Source organism: Manacus candei, unplaced genomic scaffold (assembly GCF_025592945.1).
Source record: "Manacus candei isolate 608988 ecotype Guabito, Panama unplaced genomic scaffold, ASM2559294v1 h1tg000151l, whole genome shotgun sequence".
In the NCBI taxonomy this organism is placed as follows: domain Eukaryota; kingdom Metazoa; phylum Chordata; class Aves; order Passeriformes; family Pipridae; genus Manacus; species Manacus candei.
In genome coordinates this window covers 1,819,479-1,840,986 of record NW_026138199.1, presented here as the reverse complement: position 1 = coordinate 1,840,986, position 21,508 = coordinate 1,819,479, and the positions used below count along the sequence as shown (strand labels likewise).

At 51.9% G+C, this 21,508-nt stretch overlaps 1 protein-coding gene across 2 annotated transcripts in view; it reads left to right on the top strand.

Annotated features, from left to right (window-relative positions):
- Positions 1-6,701: 6,701 nt before the first annotated feature.
- HIVEP3 (HIVEP zinc finger 3) overlaps positions 6,702-21,508 on the top strand; it is a 120,119-nt gene continuing 105,312 nt past the window's right edge. For both annotated transcript variants that reach the window (XM_051772229.1, XM_051772228.1), the window contains exon 1: positions 6,702-6,937. The gene's annotated coding sequence lies outside the window, so the exon portion shown is untranslated. The remainder of the gene's footprint in view (positions 6,938-21,508) is intronic.

Sequence of the window (21,508 nt, the reverse complement as noted above, 5' to 3'; positions counted from 1 at the left end):
GCATCACTCCTGTCTCTAGGTGAGGTCCCAGGTTTCTCGCAGGGATGCTGAGCAGGGAGGCAGGCAGGGGCTGCCAGGCTGGGCAGCCCTGAGGGGCTGTGCCAGGGGCAGGGGCTGGCAGGGCCGGCCGGGAGCAGGAAGCACGTCAGCCCGGCCACTCTGCTCCTTAATTCCTGCCGTGCCAAAAAGCAGCAGCTCCCTCCCTCCCTCCTTCCCTCCCTCCCTCCCCCCCGGGCGCTGCTCACCGGGATCCGTGAGCTCGGATTACTCAGACTTGGCTGCGAGTTCCGCTCGCAACATATTGTTTGACAAATGTCAATTCTGCGAGGGAAAAAAAAAAAATAATTGAAATGATTTCTCCGAGACAAAGTTTCGGATTTAACGTTGAGCAGATGCTCCGTCTAAAATTAGCATAATGATTCCTCCTGCCTGCTACTTCCCAGGACATGTGTCTTTAATGGAAGTGTTGGAATAATAATGAAACTTCGCAGGGATTTTTTGGATAATTGAAGGTTTTCCTGCACGCTTTTGAAGCGTTGAAGGAGCACGGGGACCTTTGGAATTAAGGAATGCTGGTATTCCCATTTTGCAGATGTGGAAAGGGAGATGTCTGGGATGCCTGAGGTCCAGGATTGAGGGGAGCTGAGCACAGTCAGGGGATGGAGGGTCCTGGGCAGCCAAATGGGCACTGCCCTTAATTAGGGGTATTATTAATTAGGTCATTATTATTATTGCTGATGTGATGAGTGAAAAGGGACCTGGGCTTCTGGGGCCACACTATTCCAAATAAAGCCACCTTGGGAAAGGTGCCTGCTGGGATTTCCAAGAGCAGGGGGAGCTCAGGTGGCAACGACTGAGCCTGAAACTTCTGAAGGTCTCATTTCACTGGGAGAGATTTACAGTTCAGGTTGTAAAAGGCTGTTAAATATATCTGAAATGTGGTGGATTCACAGGTTCCTGCTGCTCCAGGTTCCCCCAGGGCAAGGATGACATGTGAACCATAACTCCCTTTCCCCTCTTCAGTCAGGAGTGTGATGCTCATTCTCAGGCAGAGGGGCTTTAAAATAAAAAATAGTCATCATATCCTCCCAAATTCCATTTGTGGCCAAGCTCCCCAGTGTCAGCAGTGCAGCCACCTCCACTTGCTGGGGTTGCAGGAGGAGCATCTCTTTGCTCTGGTGGATCTGTCCCTGCCAGGGACCAAAGTGCAGCCTGGAGAGTCCTGGAGAGGAAGGTCAAGACACCCAGTTCTTGTTCCTTGATGGTCTTCTGGTAATTTGGAGGAAAAGTCATTGCTGTGTCAGGGGGGTTGTGCCTGAGAGGGGCTCTCAGATCCCTGGCACATCCCTGGAACTTGGACAGAACAATGGAGGGGAGGGATCACCCCAAACCCCCCCCAGCTCTGGAGCTTGGTCTCTGTGCTCCAACCCCCAGCAAGGTGTTTTTAGGTATTTTTCCCTCAGACAGCACAAATGGCCATTCAGGGCAGGCCACACAAAGGTGTTTTCTAGGCGGTGGTGGCTCCTCTCAGGCACAAGAATGTGGTTTTACTTAAATTGGAAAATGAAGGACCAGGTTCCCCAGAGACTCTTCTTCCCCCTGCAGGGGCAGGAAAACACAGGGTTACATTCAGGCCATGCTGGGCTGTTTTGTGGAAATCCTTTGTTAGAAACCAGCATTTAGGCAGGAAAGGGACTGTCCTGAGGTGGAGGGTGGTTAAACAACATCTCACTCCTCACTGAGGTCAGACCCTTTTCATCCCCTCAGTGCTATGACTGGTCTTCACCTTCCCCTTCCCCTCAGCGTGGCCCAGGGGGTGTAAAAATCCCCCAGGGCCTGAAAAGGTCCCTGTGAAACTCTCCCCACCTCTTTTTTTTTTTTTTTTCCATTTTGAGCTCTATTCTGTTTTCCACCATCCCAGCACCATGAACCCCCTCCAGTGCTCTGCACAATTCCAGCTGCTCCCTGAGCTTGTCCCTCTCCTCCCTGCTGTCAAAAGGCACCAGCAGAGCCTGGAAGCACAGCCAGGACTTCCAGCTTGGACAGGACTGCAGAGCTGCTGTTGGAGAAACCCTGGGGGAAAGGAGGGTCCCACCACAGAGCCCTTTTCCTCCAGGGTAGCAATTGGGAATTTTCCTATCAGTTCTCCCACTGATTTCCTGGGCAACCATCGACAAGTCACTTCACCTTTCTGTGGGAAAGTCCTCCCATCTGGGGAAACTGTCTGGGGACTGAAAACTGGGGCTGGGAGAGCTGGGGGGGTTCCCCTGGAGAAGAGAAGGCTCCAGGGAGAGCTGAGAGCCCCTGGCAGGGCCTAAAGGGGCTCCAGGAGAGCTGGAGAGGGACTGGGGACAAGGGATGGAGGGACAGGACACAGGGAATGGCTTCCCACTGCCAGAGGGCAGGGTTAGATGGGATATTGGGAAGGAATTGTTGGCTGTGAGGGTGGAGAGGGGCTGGCCCAGGTTGCCCAGAGAAGCTGTGGCTGCCCCTGGAATCCCTGGAAGTGTCCAAGGTCAGGTTGGAGCAAGCTGGTGTAGTGGAAGGTGTCCCTGCCTGTGGCAGGAGGTGCAATGAGATGACTTTTGAGGTCCCTTCCAAGCCAAACATTCCATGATTCCATGATTCTCATGGATTCCTGGGACTGTGCCATCCAAGGAGAGGCAGTTTAGCACAGCAGAGGTGCTGAAGCCTCTCACAGGCCCCCCTGCCCTGTCCCTTTCAGATGGGAGGGTGACATTTTCACAAATGCCTCTCCCAGCCAGTTCTCAGTTCACCCCCATCTGCAAGAAAATGGCAGGAAATCGTGGATGTGTCAGGAGGAGATGATCTGCCTGCTTGGCCTCCTAAAATCCCCCCATGGTGAGGCTGTGCTGGAATCTGAGGCACTTCCACAACAACTGAGGTACAACCAACTGTTCCCCACCGAGACACTTCCTTGGTGGCTGCTTTTGCTTCTGATTTGTGGTCCCTGTGATTCTCTCCACGCTCCTGGAAGCTGTATTTCATTTATTACATGGCTGTCCAAATACTCAAGTCCAACTGGATGATGGAAGTGGGTTCCTTGCCATATCCAGTCCCTTCTATCCCCCTGCTCAGTCTGGGTTGTGTTTGCTGGCCTTGAAGTGACAAACCTGTTTTTTTTCCTCCTCTTGGCCCATCAGAGAATCATTAAGGTCATAAAATTGCTCTAAGAAGATCATATCCAAACACCAGCCTAGCACTGGCAGGTCCACCCCTAACCCATGTCCCCGAGCACCACATCCACACGTTTTTTTGGGTGCTTCTAGGGATGGTGACTCCACCACTGCCCTGGCCAGCCTGTTCCAATGCTTGGCTGCTCTTTCACTGAAGAAATTTTCCTTAAGATCCAACCTAAACTTCCCCTGGTGCAACTTGAGGCTGTTCCCTCTTGTCTGAGCAGAGCTGGGCAGTGCAGAGCCCCAGATGGGACAGGACTTCAGCCATCCCAAAGGGAAAGTGCACTGGAGGAGGAAACACCCCCAATTCCAATGTTTACCGAGTGAGATTTGGGAGGGCAGAGGCCACTCAAGGGCCTGATGGTGTATCCAGTGTCCTGCATCTGTAGAATTCCTTAAAGACCTTGAGCAACTGCACCTGCTGACACCAAAGTGACTCAGGCTGAGGGAGAGGGAGGAGTCCAGACAGCAGGGGAGCAAAATCAAACAAATAAAGCCAGGAGGCATTTTTACCTCACGCTCTGACTCTCGTTTCTGGCCGGAACGAGAGGAGCTGAAATTGGGTGTGAAACTGGGCTATTGAGGAAATCATGTGCTCACACAAAGTGTGTGTTAGGTGGTATTTCTTTGGGTTCTGCACCAAAAGGGTTTGGGGGATGCAGTTTATGTGGTGTTGCTCTGTGGCTGGTTGGAGAGAGGCCAGGCTGGTGTTTCAAGGGCAGGTTTCCAGTCCTACTTCTCCTGAAAAGCTGGTTTGTGAGCGAAGGGACAACTCTGGGCATGTTCACCCCAAAAGGCACAGCCTGTATTGTTTGTCTGCCAGTGTCACCTCCATCAGAGAGACTTCACATCATCATTAGGTGACTTTTTATGGCTTATCCCTGACTTTCTGAAGACTGGGGTCAGATGGGAACACAGGCTTGGCAGCAGTGGTTTGGGGGTGTGTGTTTTGTTTCTCTTTTCCACTGGGGATTTGTTTGTGTAGCATCAGTGAGGAGAGCTGAGGTACAGTTTGCTGGAATGGCTGTGCCAGCTTTGGGGTACAGCTGCTTTCACCACGGAATGTTTGACCCCACAGAGCAGCAATCAGTTATCAAGCACTCACTGATGGGCTGAGCAAAACAATCTTGGCAAGAACTGTCATTTTTGCCAGTAAAACCCTGTCTGCAGTGGTACTTCCACCGACCACAGAAGGAACAGAAACATTTTGCTGAACAAGCAGATATATTTTAAATGTAAACACAGCCTGGGATGCAGAGCTGCTCTTTGCTTTCTTACAAAAACCCCCAGCTTGTTCTTCCCAGCTGCCTGGCTGAACACCCAGGCTTGTCTGGCTTTGTCCTCTGAGCTCAGCTTGGGCTGCCCAGAGCTGGGATCCCCCTGGGAGCTGGGACAAACATCACTGGAGCCCTTTTGCCACCAGAATGTGGAAGGGGAACACACTCTGTGCATCTCTCCTGCAGCCCTATGAGGGAGCACTTTCAGTGCAAAGGTTTGGGCTTCCCATTTGTAATGGGACTGATGATGGAATCCCAGATGGTTGGGGTTGGAAGGGACCTTAAAGGTCATCTCATTCCACCCCTGCCATGGGCAGGGACACCTTCCACTAGACCAGGTTGCTCCAACCTGGCCTTGGACACTTCCAGGGATTCCAGGGGCAGCCACAGCTCCTCTGGGCAACCTGTGCCAGGGCCTCTCCACCCTCACAGGGAGGAATTTCTTCTTAATATCCAATCTAAACCTACACTCTTTTAGTTTAAAGCCATTCCCCCCTTATCCTATCACAAAGTCCCTCTCCAGCTCTCTTGTGGGCCCACTAGGAATGCCAAAGGATCCAAGCAAAAAAAGTGATAACTATCCAAGCATAAAGTGATAACTTTAAAAGAAAAAAAAAAGAAAAAGAAAACAGACAAACCTCCCCCCTCCAGAAAAAACAATCCCAACTCCCACCCCCCAAAAACCCCCAAACCACTCCCTTGAAAAAAAAACAAACCAAAACCGAAACCAAAAAAACAACCAACCAAAAAAAAGACAAAAGAAAAAAAAAATCAAAGCCTGGGGTGTGTTTTAGGAGATTAATCGGACGGGAGACATGGCGTGAGCTTGGAGTTCCACTCGGCTGGAAACCCCGGCTGTCCCGGTCATCCTGGGCTCTCCTGGCTATCCCGGGCTGTCCCGACTATCCCGGGCTGTCCTGGCTGTCCCGGCTATCCCAGGCTGTCCCAGTCATCCTGGGCTGTCCCGGCTATCCCGGGCTGTCCCCGCTGTCCCGGCTGTGCCGGCTATTCCGGCTGTCACGGGCTATCCTGGCTGTCCCGAGCTGTTCTAGCTATCCTGGGCTATCCCGGGCTGTCCGGGCTATCCCGGGCTGTCCCGGCTATTCCGGGTTATCCTGGCTGTTACGGGCTATCCAGGCTGTCCCGGGCTGTTCCGGCTATTTCGGCTGCCCCGGGCTATCCAGGCTGTCCCGAGCTATTCTAGCTATCCCGGGCTGTCCCGGCTATCCCGGGCTGTCCCGGCTATTCCGGGCTATCCAGGCTGTCCCGGGCTGTTCCGGCTACTTCGGCTGTCCCGGGCTATCCAGGCTGTCCCGGGCTGTCCCATCTGTCCCGGGCTGTCCCGGCTCTCCCAGGCTGTCCCAGCCCGTCCCCGCATCCCTGGGGATGCTCCCGGGCCCCTCCGGGAGCGCTTCCCCCGCCCCGGGGGTGTCCGTGCCCCCTTCCCGCTCCCATCCCAATGGGAAACGCTGGCGGCCGGGCCGGGCTCCGGCTCCTGCCCTGGACTGCCGGGAGAGGAGGGAGGGAGAGGAGCGGGAAGGAGCGGGAAGGAGCGGGAAGGAGCGGAAAGGCTCCCCCGCCCTGCACCGCCGGGGGCGGCTGCCGCGGGCAGCGCCGGGGGGGGAGCGCCGGGAGCCGGGACAGATGGGGAGGGGACAAGGAGGAGGAGGAGGATGTGGGGGAGGAAGGCGGCGGGAGGGATGGAGAGGGGAGGGAGGCGGCGGGAGAGCCGCGCTCAGCGCCGGCCCGACAGCGCTGCCTCCCCCCGGTCCTGCAGGCAAGAGGGGATGGGAATGGCGGGATGTGCGATGGGAATGGCGGGATGTGCGATGGGAATGGCGGGATGTGCGATGGGAAGCGCTGGGATGTGCGGGGGGGCAGCTCGGACCCGCTCCCGTGTCCGGCCCCGGCCCCGGGAGCGGCCGCGCCGGCCCCGGGCTGGAGGATCCCGGGCTGGAGGATCCCGGGGCTGGAGGATCCCGGGCTGGAGGATCCCGGGGCTGAAGGATCCCGGGCTGGAGGATCCTGGGCTGGAGGATCCCGGGGCTGGAGGATCTCTGGGACCGGAGGATCCCGCAGCTGGAGCCCCCGGGGCTGGAGGATTCCTGGGATCGGAGGATCCCGCAGCTGGAGGATTCCCGGGCTAGAGGATCCCGCAGTAGGAGGGTCTCCGGGGCTGGAGGATCCCTGGGACCGGATGATCCCGGGGCCGGAGGATCCCGCGGCCGTGCCCTGAGCCCCAGCAGCTGCTTTGACAACAGGAAACAATGTGGAGTGAATGGAAAAAAGGGGGTGGCGCTGCCCGAGCGACTTCCCTTGACATCACTGCCCAAATAAGGAGCTTTAAACCAACCTTTTCTATTGCAGCGCGGCAGAAGATCCCCCTGGAGCCGCGGGGTCCAGCCTGGCGCCGGCACAGCCATGGGAGAGCCGCGGCTGCCGCGCGGGGGGCGAGTGCAGGTAACAGCGAGCGCTTCTGCCCGGCCCTGCCGCTCTGGGGGGGTGCGTGCCTGCAAACACAGCTGGAGGGGGATTTTCTCTCGTGTCAGTGGTCAGTGGGAGGGAAGAGCAGACGAGGCGTAGCTCAGAGCCCCGGTGGCACAAGGGCACGGCTCGCTGTGAGGTCAGCGCAGTGAGTAACCGGAGTGACGGGCTGTGCGCTGGGACAGCCGGGGCTTGTTGCTCTTGACCGGCCGCCAGCCAGCCCGGGGGCTGCCCCGGCACAGCCCCGGCCCCGCTGGAACTGGCGGCCACCTCGGCTGGGGGTGCCGGGGCCGGGCACGCGGGCTGGCTGCAGGCTGAGCTGTCTGGCTGCCTGTCTGGGACGGATTTCCTCCTTATCACTCGCACAGGAAAGCGAGTGGGGAGCCGAGGGGTTGTTCTCGGGCCACACACGTGATGCGAGCGAGAAGCTGTGCCAGAGAAACCCCTGCGGGAGCTCCCGCCGAGGAGGATGCTGGATGTTCCCAACCCAGGGGCCGGAATACCTGCTGGGCTTCTGCACGAGGTTGGACCCGCTGGATGCCGGTCCCTGGGGTTAACCCTTTGGGAGTTTTCTCCCTTTTAAGCGTTTCTCGCTGCTGATTAGCACCTGCACATCAGCATAAAATGAGGCAGCTTTAAAAATGCATTAAGTCTGAGTAAATGAGTGCTAACGATTTAAGCTTCTTAATCCTCCTCGATGGAAATTAATAAGGCTTTTGATGCACCCAGAGGTGTGATCAGAAAGGCACTGAACTGCTCTATGCAAATGTGGGGATTGTTATTCCGGAAAAAGGCACAGGGTGTGATTTTATTTTTCCTCTCCTCGTTCTGGGCTCTGTGGATGTTGTGAGAGGGCCTGGCACTTTTACCCAGTTCCACTGTGGCCAGTGGAAATGGCTGGGGCAGCTGACAGGGTGATTTATGGTGTGAGCAATACAATCCAAACCCTGCTCTGCTGGTCGTGGATAACCTGCAGCTTTCCAGGCTTTCAGTTTCCTTGGTGCTGAAAGATTATTCATTTCAGCACAGGGAGCCAGGGGTTTTGTTGGGGTTTTTTTTGTGGATGTCCTGATAGCCCCTCTGTGGAGCTCCCACCTCTTAACTTTATTTGGCCTCAGTGATCCCCCAGGAAGGTGTTTGTGCTTGTTGGGTTCTCACGTGTTTTTCTCACAATGTCAGTGCTTCAGGAACTTTTCACTTGGATTCTTGTGCGAAAATGTTCCCAGTGCCATCAGAGCGTGTTTCCTCAGTGAGAACAGCTGGGATTCCTGGGGGGTGGGATGTTGTGATTCTCACTTGGCTCACAGGTGTCAGAAGGCTCCAAAGCCCCTTGCAACGTGTCACGTTGTCCCCATCCCCGTGCTGCCTTGCCCTTCTTAGCAGGTCTAACTGAAGGAGTCATGGAAATCTGAATTCTTTCATCCCTCGGGAAGTCTCCTTCAGTGGAGGGTGCAGAGATGCTGCTGCAGGAGGTGGGGGGTTGATATGTGCTGTTCTGACTTGCTTCTGAGAAAACAGTCTTTGCCTCCCAGGCTTGCCCTGGGGCTTCTTGGACTGGTGAAGGATTCGCTGCAGTCCTTGTTAAGGAAGGAAAAACAAAATCTGTAGAGGGCCTGTGTGGACTGTTCATCATAGAAAACACTTGCAGAAGTTACTGGTTGATTAATTAATGAATGTGTTACCACCAGACTGCTCGCAGCAGGGCTGGGCTGTGTCCTCTGGGGCACTTTCAGCACAGCACAGGTGAGGTGCAGCCCCTGAGAAACACCTGAGGAGCCTCTGCTGCCCCGGGGAAGCTCTTTGAGTGAAAAGGAAGGGGGTTTTCTCACTCTGACCGACCATTTTCATCCTAATCCACCCTGGGCACTTCTGAGTTCTCCCTGTTGGCCCTCAGCCATTTCAGGGACGTTTGTATGTCCCGCTGCAGCTTCTCCACTGTGCTTTTAGCGTGGGAACAAAGGACCCTCACAAGATTTCTTCCCCCCCTGCCCTGCTGAGAGGCTGCCCCAGGTGCACAAGAGCAGACCACAGGCTCTGCTCCTTTGGTTTTCCTGGCTGAGCGAAAGCACGTTCAGAGCAGACGGGGGGGTGAGCAAACCCAGAAATGTTTGGAGTTTGCTCTTGGAAAATACCGGGCAGTAGAATAGCTCAGTGTTCAGCCCGTGCCGCGGGAGCGGGGTCGGATGTGGGGGATCCTCGGGGGACCCTCTGGGGTGAGTCCCCGGAGGGAGGATTTCGAAAATAATGTTTATTCTGAAGCGAACAACAGAAACACTGTTGAGAAAGCTCCGCCGAGCTGCAGGGCCGGGGCATCGCTCACGGCGGGGATTGAGCAGCAACAGGAGAGAGCAGGGAAGTGCATCCCGGGGGGAAAGCAGGGGCCATCCTCGGCATTGGGTGGCAGGTCATTAATGAGGGGCTCCGGGGAACTCCCTCCCTGCACCTCACTGGCACAGTCCCACGGCCACGTCTGCCTCCTGCATGAGGAATCCTGCCTTTCCCGGGCTTATCCTGCGTTAGGAATCCTGCCTTTCCCGGGCTTATCCTGCATTAGGAATCCTGCCTTTCCCGGGCTTATCCTGCATTAGGAATCCTGCCTTTCCCGGGCTTATCCTGCATTAGGAATCCTGCCTTTCCCGGGCTAATCCTGCATGAGGAATCCTGCCTTTCCTGGGTTCCTCCCGCATTAGGAACCCTGCCTTTCCCGGGCTTATCCTGCATGAGGAATCCTGCCTTTCCCGGGCTTATCCTGCATTAGGAATCCTGCCTTTCCTGGGTTGTTCCTGCATTAGGAACCCTGCCTTTCCTGGGCTTATCTTGCACGAGGAACCCTGCCTTTCCTGGGTTCCTCCCGCATGAGGAACCCTGCCTGTCCTGGGCTTATCCTGCGTTAGGAATCCTGGCATTCCTGGGTTTCTCCTGCATGAGGAACCCTGCCTGTCCTGGGTTGTTCCTGCATTAGAAACCCTGGCTTTCCTGAGCTTATCCTGCATTAGGAACCCTGGCTTTCCTGAGCTTATCCTGCATTAGGAACCCTGCCTTTCCTGGGCATATCCTACATTAGGAATCCTGTCTTTCCTGGGTTGTTCCTGCATTAGGAATCTTGGCATTCCTGGGTTTCTCCTGCATAAGGAACCCTGGCTTTCCTGGGCATATCCTGCATTATGAACCCTGCCTTTCCTGTGTTGTTCCTGCATGAGGAACCCTGCCTTTCCTGGGTTATTCCTGCATTAGGAGTCCTGCCTTTCCTGGGTTATTCCTGCATGAGGAACCCTGCCTTTCCTGGGTTATTCCCGCATTAGGAGTCCTGGCTTTCCTCATTTCCTCCCTGTCCTCTGCTCCCCGAGGTTCCTGCTGACTCCGTGCTTGCAGGAGCTCTGCTCTCACAACTTCTGGCCACGTTTGGCTGCACGTGTTGACTGCAGAGTGTTTCAGCAGACTCCTCCTGGCTTTAAAGAGCCTCAAAGCATTTGGTTTCTTGGCAATGGGGGTCAAATTTAGGAAAAAGAAAATTACCCTCTGGAAAGGAAAGCAATTTATTTAAAATATACATTCAACACCGTTGTCTCTGACTTTAAAAAGGCTGCTTGTTAGGAGATCTTTATGGCTCTGCTGGGATCTGCAGGAAGCAGGGCTGCTTGGGATGCAGGGAAATATTTATTCTGTTTTCCCTCTGCCTGTTACACTTGCTGAATTCTTCCCTCCCGCCTTCCCCTCATTAATCCAGAGCCATTTCTCAGTGGTGCTCCCTCTCCCGGGCTCTGCCAGACCACCTTGCAGGAGGACAGTTGGGATTAGTGCTCCCGCTGTGCCAGGGCTTGAATTCCACAAAATGGGCTTTCCCAGGCCGGCTTAGGGATCTCTGGGAGTCCCTGGAACGGAGCAGCAATCAGAAGGGAGATTTTTATCCCTCCCAGCTCTAATTACGTGCCTGCATAAGGTGAACCTTCTAATGAGCATCAAAAGGCTCATTGTGTGTGAGGGAGGGCCTGTGGGGAAGGGACCGGGGCTTATTCGCTCCTTCAGAAAACGTTTGGTGAAAGCAAATGTGCCAAAAATCTCCCTTGTCCTCCACGTGGCTTCATCTTCTCTGCAAAGCCCTGAGCTGAGCCCAAGCCTTCCCTCCTGGGAAATCCAGGCTGGGAGCAGCTCCTGCAGTGCTGGATTTTGCTCCCTGCCCACTTTTCGAGCTCTCGGAGAAGGTGAGCAGGGTGAGGTGAGGAAACCAGCCCTGCAGAGCTCAGGGAGATGGGCAGAGACATCCCCCAGTGTTTACTTGTGTGGAAACCTTCTGAGAAGCCTTTTCCCTCAGAGGAACAGGAACTAACCCATTAAATACCTAGATGGTATTTTTGTAACTTTTTTTTTTTCCAGTTGTACGGAAAATTGCAGTTTGGGGACACTTTCCTTCCTTCTGGGAACTGCTCAGCAACTTTTAAGCAGGGATAACTGAGGGGAAAACATGAGATCAACTTTTCCTGCCTTCCCAAAATGGACTTGCTGTAAGCAAGGACTACTTGTTCCTCCTTGCCTCGAAGCCATGTTCCATCTCATGTGGGCACAAAGTGGGACAAATTCAGAGCAGAACATCTTCAGCATTGGGGAAACCTGGTTATAAATTGATATCCAAGTCTTTTCTGTGCTAATGGGATTTTCAGTTTCAGCAGCTCCTCAGTCTCCAGATCCTAAGTTGTCTTTTCCACACCGCTCACCCAGCCCTTCCCCTGTTCCTTCCTTGGACTTTGGAGGGTTTCCTGCTCATTAAAGTGTTATCCAGGCTTGGCAGCCCTGGGAGGCTTCGGGCTTTCAGTTATTTTGCACTGCTGCTCCATTAGTCCCACGGATTTTAGGCAGGAAGGAAAGGTATGTCAGAAATGGGCAAGATCCAGCTGAATTCAGACCCAGGGTTTGGGTTTCTCCACTAATGTTGCTCTCAGATGCACTGAGACCTGGCAGGTTTGCTGAGCCCTCATTTGGTGGGGCAGCTCAGAGGGGAAACCTCAGGAGGACCCAGTAAAGTTGAGCCTGGCCCTTTTCCCAGCAAACTTGGTTTTAAGTTCCCTGAAGTCTTTACTGTCCCAGTCCTGTGTCCAGATTGAAACCTCAGCCTGGCTGAGATGTCTCTGGTGAAGGGCAGTTCTCTAATCCACAAGGTACAAACCAGACACAACCCTTCCTTCTGTAGCCACCCACTGTCACTTTTCATAGGAATTAGGAGTAGATTTAAGCCTCAGGTGTTTGTGGACTGCCCTTCTTCATTCTCAGGTGTGTGATTATTCTCCTGATGGTCCCATCTCTCACAATTATCACAATGAACCAGGAGCCAGGGGGATTGAAGGGGTTCAGGGCTGTTGTGTTGTGAGCTGGTCGTGTGCCCAGTCAGGGCAGGGAATGTTCTCAGGGTTGGGAATGGGCTTGGGATAAAAAGCCGACTGGAGAAGTGTGGGACTGACCCCCAGCACCTGGAGAAGGTGGATGGTGGGTGTTCTTTAGGGGACAGGGCTCCCAAAACAGGCTGGGAAACCCACAGGGCCTCTGGAAGCTTTGCAGGGATTCAGGACTGGACTGAGCTTTGGGCCCTGGGCTTTTGGCTGATTCTCCTGCTGGTTGGATGGAAAGGCTCTCCCCATTCCCTGCTGGGAGATATCCAGGGAAGGTGCTGGATGGGAAGACTCTCCCCATTCCCTGCTGGGGGATATCCAGGGAAGGGGTTGGATGGGAAGGTTCTCCCCATTCCCTGCTGGGGGATATCCAGGGAAGGGGTTGGATGGGAAGGCTCTCCCCATTCCCTGCTGGGAGATATCCAGGGAAGGGGATGGATGGGAAGGCTCTCCCCATTCCCTGCTGGGAGATATCCAGGGAAGGGGTTGGATGGGAAGGTTCTCCCCATTCCCTGCTGGGAGATATCCAGGGAAGGGGTTGGATGGGAAGGCTCTCTCCATTCCCTGCTGGGCAGGGGAGGCACGAGGAGCCCGAGGGAGGAGTTGGTGACCCGGGGCCAAAGCAGTGGCTTTGTCACTGACAGGAATGTGCTGCAGAGTTTTCCATGAGGCATCGCTGACTCTTTAAATAACTGCCCACGGGTTTCCTGTGTTCCCTCCTGCCCTTTATTCAGTGTTCTTTGGGCTTGTTCCCTTCTGGGGAGATTTACTAAATACATTTATAAATTTCTTATTTCTCATTATTTTATTATTTATTTTTATATCTATATTTTATATTTTAATTTTCATTTTATATTGTTATATAGTTAGATTTTTATTTTATATCATTATATATTTATATTTTTACATTGTATATATTTTATATTGTTATATTTCTATATTTTATTTGTATATTTTATTTATCTTTCTATATTTTATATTATTTTATTCTCCAGATTTTTATTTTTATTTAGATTTCATAGATTATGTTTTATATTTTTATATTCTTATAGTCTTATATTTTATGTATATTTATATATTTTATTTATATTTACATATTTTATATTATTTTATATTTTTATTTTTATATAGATTATATTTTATATTTTTATATTCTCATATTTTATGTATATTTATATATTTTATTTATATTTATATATTACATTTTTATATTTTTACATTTTTATATTTTTACATTTTTACATTTTTACATTTTTATATTTTTACATTTTTACATTCTTTTATATTTACATATTGGCTTATGTTTTTATTATTTATAACTTTAAAAAGTGATAGACATTAAAGCCACTGCTTTATAAACTAAAGCTATAGAAAAACTTAAGGTGGGGCTAAAATAAGCTGAGCAGAAATTAAAAATCAAAAGGCTTCCCAGAGTTGCCATGGATGGATTGAGATGGATGCTTTTGGAAAAGCCTGGGATGGCACCTGTCACCTGGAAAGCAAAAGCAGCTGCTGGGCTGGGTCAGCTGGGATTTGGTAACAGGCTGGAAATTTATAGTTGCCACCTTCTTGCCAGAAGGGTGTAAATCTGCTAAACCCCCCTGGGGCCACGTCACAGTGGGCTCAGAGAACGAGGGAGGGGTTGGATTTAGGGGAGTGAAGCTGTGAGGAGGGTGGAGAGGTAATTCCTGTTCCTTAAGGACATGCACCCTCTGGGAGCACCGGGGGTGTTTCTGGAGTGGCTCCTCGAAGAGCTGCTGATTCTTTGGGCAAGTAAAAATAGCAAAGGGATTTCTTGGCTCTAATTTGAGGTCTCTTGGCATCCCAGCTGGAGTACTGGTCCGAAATGGGAGGGTTCTGGGCAGGACAAAGCTTTTTTTTTTGTATATCTGAACCCACTAAAAATGTTTTAAAGAGGAAAATGAAGTTTTGGTTGTGTTTAAAAGAGAGATGCCTTCAGCTGGAGATTTGACTTTGGATCAAAACAGAGCAATGGAAGGTCAGGCCAGAACCAAGTGCAAAAATAGAGTCCCAGATATCTGCAGCAAACGTGGAGTTTGTCTGAGTTGGAAGGGAAGCTGAGCTGGGTGTTTAATTACCTCCCACAAACTTGCCCATAGTGCTTAGGCATTTCCTTCATGACTTTCTCAGGCTAAAATTAACAAAACCTGAAGAGAAACCACTCTTCCCCAGCATTTCACCACTCTGTTTACGTGAGAAAATTGGCTGGGACACAACAGTGTGGCCACTGTAGTCTGGAATAAGTGTGTGCTTCTTCTGCAAGTGAGGAGGATCCCTGCTGGAAGTTCTCCTGCAAGAACTCAAAAGGCTTTCTGGCCAATATCCCTCTGTGGAAAAGTGCATGCCTCAGTTCCCACTTCTGTAAAACAGGGTTAAAAATATTCTCCCTCCCTCCCAGGGGCATTGCCACACTCCCTCCACAGCAGTTTGTAAAAGACCACAGAGTTTTTTCCACCAGTGTGAAAAACACTAAATAAAAATAAATTGATGCTGGTTTAAGTAGTATTTTAAGTGCTCCACGTTAACAGTGAACGACTACAAATAACTGTGATACACCTCACAGGATCCCAGACTGGGTTGGGTTTAAGGGGAAATTAAAGCCCATTTTATTCCATCCCCTGCCATGGGCAGGGACACCTTCCACCAGCCCAGGTTGCTCCAAGCCCCGTCCAACCTGGCCTTGGACACTTCCAGGGATCCAGGGGCAGCCACAGCTTCTCTGGGCAACCTGGGCCAGGGCCTCCCCACCCTCACACACAACAATTTCTCCCCACTATCCCATCTGTCCCTGCCCTCTGGCAGTGGGAAGCCATTCCCTGTGTCCTGTCCCTCCATCCCTTGTCCCCAGTCCCTCTCCAGCTCTCCTGGAGCCCCTTTAGGCCCTGCCAGGGGCTCTCAGCTCTCCCTGGAGCCTTCTCTTCTCCAGGGGAACCCCCCCAGCTCTCCCAGCCTGGCTCAGCCTAACTAAGGTCAAGATTTACAGTGAGGGTTCAGGAGCACTCTGGGCTGGGGCAGCGATTGCTTTCCAGCACTGATGGCCCAGAAGCAGCTCAAAAACCTGCTGAAATGAGGAGAAAAGATGCAAGAATCACCTCAGACGTTCCTCACACCGTGTGAGCAGACCCAGACCAGCACAGGCTGGAGCTTCACATCTCCATCTGGAGCATCCTCAGTGGTGACTCAGTGCCTGATGAGTTTACTGCCGTGGTTTTTATCATTCCTAAGGTTAATCCCTTTTAATTCTGGAGTGTTTGTTAAGGCCAAACCCTCCTGCTTTTGTGGAGCTGCTTTGAATGGCGCCGTTTGCACTGGGGAATGCGAAGTGGGAAAGGCTGAAACCATCCCTGAAACCATCCCTGCCGGGCTGGAAAGCTTTTCATAACCCCAGGGCTGTGCTTGTGCTGAAGAAAAAAACCCTGCAGTGTTGGGTTTATTATGCATTATGCAGGTTTTAGGGCTTTAAAGAAGTTAAGGGAAAGTCCCAGCTGAGGTGTTGGTTGCCTCAGAGTCTCCGTGGAATGGAGCTGCTTTTTGATTCTCTGTAATTCATTGCTCTGGACACGCTCTGCTGCCTTCCAGTTTTAATCTGTCATCCACCTGTGGGGATTTGCTGCAAACTTAGAAAACACTTTGCTTCATATTTGCATTAATCAGAGCTGGGGATTGATCAGAAGGCAGGAGATGTCCCCAACACGTGAGACGTGCAGTTCATTTTTTTTTTTTAAGTAAACAGGTGTAAAAGCAGAAATGAAGTTTGTGAATATAAATAACAGAAACACCCCAATCCTATTTATTCTGAACTGGAAGTAAGTCTTCCCTGGTAGTTGGGGTGTATCTGGCTTGGCCTGGGAGGCTTCTGGTTGTGGATGTGTCACAAAACCTCTCACCAAAAATCGAAACTGGACATTGTTGTTTCAGGCTTGTTTTCTTTTTGAGCCCGTTTTTGTCATCCTAAATCCGAGCAGCACCTTCCAAAGGGAGCAGGAGGTTGGTCAAGTGCTTTAATAAATGCAAATCAAGGTGATAAACGTGGTGCTTTCTTGTGCACAGAAGTGTGTTGGGTTCTTCCCAGGCAAAACAAGGCTCTGAAAGGACCTGGGGACAGAGAGCTAAGGAGGAGAAGATGCTTGTGAGGGTTGGGGGGGCAAAAAGTTGGGTTTAAAAACACCCCGACAAGCTGATTTTGTTCTTTTCTTAAGAGCAGTAAACCAGGACAGAGTTTGAGGCTGGTGAGGGCACTTGTTGCAGGAAATGGCTTTGGAAAGGGGCTTGCTGGGAGCTGCCTCTCTCTTCTTTGCTGGGAGCTGCCTCTCTCTTCTGGGAACTAAATGTGGGAAGTCAGTGGTGCCAGCCCAGGCACAGCAGTGGTGGAGATGGCACTGCCCACAGAGCAGTGGGAGCACTGCAGTGTCCTGGGAATACACACCAGGATCCACATGGATGGAAACTGCAGCTTTCCCACCAGAGAGCCCAAAGAACTGAGGAATGGGAGTGCTGAGGGGGGTTAGAGCAGCTCCAACACTCGGCCCTTTTCCACCCTGCTGTTGCACCAGGTCTGTGTGAGAACTAAAATCTCCCTCCCTGAGGCATCCCAGACCCCTTGGAGTGGCCATTCTGTCCCACCTGGCTGGGTAGAACATTGGGAATATTGTACTGTGGGAGGTGCTGTGGGATGTGCTCATGGATTATCTCCCTGTTCAGGACATGTGTGTAGGGAGCACCTGCCCCTGTGCCATCACCACTTCAAAAGTGATATTTTGGCTCCATTTCCATCTCCATTTGCATTTTCCCTGGGGTGGCTGCTCTGGGCTGGGGCAGGAATCACCCCCAGTGCCTGGGAGCCCTCTCACACTCCAAGGGGGTGTCACAGAGTGAGTGCAGGGGATGTTTTCCATTTAACTGTGTTATTTCTGGCTCTGCTGCTTTTTCTGTAATCACTGTGGAAACTGTTGTGCTCGGGGGTTCTTGCAAGGAAACGCTGCAAGTTCTTCCAGGGAGAAATATCTGAAGCAATTGGCTGTGATACTGGTTTCATAAGGGCTCCCTTTAATTGGGAGCAGTGTTTGCAGGAGGTTTTTACTGCCTGTCTTTCTGATGGAGGTGAGGAACAGCTGAAGGGAAATGGCAGAGAAGAGCCCCCAGGGCAGTGGGAAAGGGCTGCTTTGGTGTTGGCACTCTGGTGCTGCCTCCTGTGGTGGGGTTTCAGGTAAAACACTAATAAAATCAGACAGCTTTTATTGTGGAGAGGGAAAAGGTTTGAAGATAGAGGGGATGGTCAGGTCTTATTTTGAAGTGGGAAAAGGTTCCAAGATAGAGGGGATGGTCTGGGCCCTGTTGTAGGGTAATGTGAGAAGTTAGAGGTGGATGTGATTTATGGTGATAGGGGTTCATTAGATCCAGTAATGGGTGTCCATGGCCACAAATGGCTCTGTTACAGTGGAATAAAGTGGCTCCACCACGGCTGAGGCTGGATTTGGGATGATGACATTACTACATGGATATAGTAAGATGCTGTTCATAAATTGGGAAGCAACTCCCATGGAATTATTTAAAGTAATTTTGTAGGTGCAGCACAAAGCAGAGAAGTCCTGAGCACGTGGTTTTGTGCAAACATTAACCCTCCCTAAACCCCAGTTGGAGCTGTTAGATTTCCCCAATTCCTCCTGGGATGTAGAAATAACCCTAATATTTCTCCATTGTTTGTGCTTGACATGCTGAGGGGTCATCAGTCCTTGCCAAGGAGCTGATCTGACCCAGTCCAGAGACTGGATTGTTCCACTGCTGCTGGTGGGAGCACAAGGACCTGGCACAGAATCCCAGAGTGGGGCAGCCACAGTGGGGTCATCTGGTCCCAAATTCCTGCTCCAGCAGGGTCATCCCAGAGCACATTTCCCAGCCTGGATCCCATCAGTGCCCCCTGCTCAGCACCCTGAGCCCGGGGGATGCAACGAGCTCTGCAACACATCAACTGTGGGATAAACTTCTCTCACTCTGAGCATGTTCATTGTCATTAAACACTTATTTACAGTCCCACTGTCAACATCACTTATGAGAAATTGCTCTTATTGGAAACACTGCCTTGCCTGCTCCCACGGCCAGGGAGTTTTATGGCAGGGAGAACTCGGAGGAGATAAAGTGTGGACAGGAGGAAGAGAAAGGGTTACACGAGGTGGCTTTGCTTTCATGTGTGTGTTTTATTTGTGGGACTTCAGGGGGCTCTTTTTCACCAGCATTTGTGGAGAGGCCGACACAGGAAAGAGGAAAGGAGGTTTTATCTCTGCTATACATATTTGATGTTTTGCATTTTAGTAATTACCTTAATAAGTTACTCCAGCTCACCTCTCACTTTATTTGGGGCTCTCTGAGGGCTCTCTGTTTGCTTAACACTCCTGAAGTCATCCCAGCACTCACCAAGTGATTTATTGCTATTGATTCCTGGGCATCCAGTGCAGGGGTGGGCAGGAGTGATGTTCTTGCAGGACCACTTCTCCCACCGTTGAAACAGAGACTCCCCTGATTACCAGGAGAGTGCAGAGCGAGATGGACACATTCCTACAATCTGATGACCTCAGCAATTAATTATTTATCGGGCTTTTAATTTTGCATCCATCATTCTGGCTCTGCCTCCCCTGACTCTCCGAGGAGCTGCCCGGGGAGGTGAAGCATCACAGACACCTTCAGAGGGGGAGGTTTGCAGGGCTGTGCCTGGTTAACCCCTGAGGCTCCAGAGAGAAGCTGATGACAGCTCCTTTGCCCCTTCAGGTCCTCAGAGCCCCTCAGCTCTCAGCCCAAAGAGCTCCTGCCAGTGCTCTGTAGGGCAGAGGATGCTGCTCATCCCTCCTGGCCCTGGAGCTGGGTGAGCAAGAGCCTCTTTTTCCTCAGGCTGTGCACAGAGAGGAGTTGCCATTTTTCTTCTCAGCATCTCATATCATCTCTAGCTCAGCAGGAGAACTCTGCTTTCCCTGGGTCTTCTAATCCAGGGCTTTCTGCAGATCCCTGCAGGGAGCAGGAGGGTGGTTTTCCTAAAAGCAGAAGCAGCTGAGGATGTTTTGTCTTGCTTTTTGCCTTTTCTTCCCTTTTTTGCTTGAAGGTTCAAGGGTGGCCTGGTAGCAGGGCACTGATGGTTGGGATGATCTGGTGCTGTCAAGCATCAGTTTTCACGGGTGTGGCTGTTTCCTTCCTTGGCTGGCTTGTTTTGCTCATGGATTCAGGATCACTGTCTCTGGGACCCACAAGGAGAGATCTCATGAGACACTCCTGGGATTTTCTTCTTCCCTCACAGCCACTTGTGGGACCTCTGAACACGTGGTCACTTCCAGAACCTCTGGGATACATGGAATTGTGTGCAAGCCCCAGAGCTGCTGAGTCCCCTTCTCTTGTGCTTGTAGTTACTGGCTTTTATAAAAGCCACAAAGAAAAAAGGTGTGGGATGGGAGAAAAGATGATTTTCTGTTCTCATCAAGCCCCCAGCTGGAACTCTGTAGAATCTGGGCATGGTGGGAGCAGCAGAGGGGTGCTCTGGAGCAGCAGAGGTACCTCTGTCCCTCCAGCCCCTGGTGCCTCCCACTGCTCTGCTGGGACCAAGAACAGCCACAGGGCAAGAAAACCTCAAAGCTTTAAGGATTCTCCATTAGGTGGCCAGATCCTCCCACCAGGCTGGGATTGTTCCTGAAAGGTCTCTGCCATGGGAAATGAAATGGTGAATAAGGAGCTTTCTGCAGTGAAAGGGTTGTTCTCCCAGACTGGAAGGTGAACTGGTGGGTCCAGTTCTGTCCTCTGCTCCTAAAGGGAAAGGCTGGGAGAGGTGGGGGTGTTCAGCATGGGGAAGAGAAGGCTCTGGGGAGACCTGAGAGCCCCTTCCAGTGCCTAAAGGGGTTCCAGGAGAGCTGGAGAGGGACTGGGGACAAGGGATGGAGGGACAGGACAAGGGGAAATGGCTTTAAAATAGAAGAAGGCAGATTTAGATTGAATATTTGGGAGAAATTCTTAGCTGTGAGGGTGGGGAGGGGCTGGCCCAGGTTGCCCAGAGAAGCTGTGGCTGCCCCATCCCTGAAAGTGTCCCAGGCTGGGTTGGAGCAACGTGGGCTCGTGGAAGGTGTCCCTGCCCATGGCAGGGGGTGAGAGAAGATGAACTTGAAGATCCCTTCCAAGTCAAACCATTCTGTGATTTTATGATGCTGATGAACCCTGATGAGTCCAAGCAGAAAAAAACCCAGTCCCCCCCCTGGGCTCACCCCACTCTGGCCCTCAGGCTGGTTCAGATCCCTGGCAGTGCCCTGAACAGCCCTGCAGGGCCCCTGCCCGGGGCTGCCACATCCACCCCAAAGCTCCCCCCACACTGGCATTTCCTCCTGCAGTGTTTTAGTGATGAACTGGGCTCCTCAGCTCCGAAAGATCCACTTTTCAGTCTGTGGGAAGAGCTGCTGGGAATGGCCACAATCAGATTTTAATTAAATGCCAGGCAGGACTTTGCAGAGAGTAAATTGTGGTGCCTGCAGTTTGCTGGGACATCTGTTCCCAGACCCAGAGGGCCATTAGTGACTTTGAGAACCAGGAGAAAAACACAGGTCCACTTACCTTGGTTTTCATTCTTTCAGTGCAGGGCAGACCTATTATGTTGAATATTTTATAGCAGTGCATTGTTGCCATCCTTCCTGTGAGTCATTTTTCCACAAGAAACCCATGCTGGCCACGTTAGTTAACCCCTTTGGAGGTGGAGTGTAAATCTTCTGAAGAAATGGGCTTTTCTGTGCTGGGTTTGGGCCACTGCCTTACTGCACAGAGCAAGAGCTGCTTTAATATTCACCAGCTGCTTTAATATTCACCATCAGGGCTGGAAGTGCCTCGAGAATGGCAAAGACATCCCCAAATCCCTTGGGAGCTCAGGTTAGAAGCTCTGCCCCAGACTGTGCTCTTGTGTTGTTTTTTCCCCATATCTGAGTCCATTGGAGCCCAAAATTGAGGTGATCCCATGAAACTCTGCACCCTGGAAAGCTGTGTTTCCAACCCAGTGCTCCAGCCTTGAGCTGTTCCAAGTGATGGGCTGAGCCTTGTTGAAGGGATTTCCTGATGTTCATCCCACTCTTCCCTTTCCCTGTTTTGCCCCATTCCTGTGCAGGTACCTTTGGGCTCTCACTTTTCACAT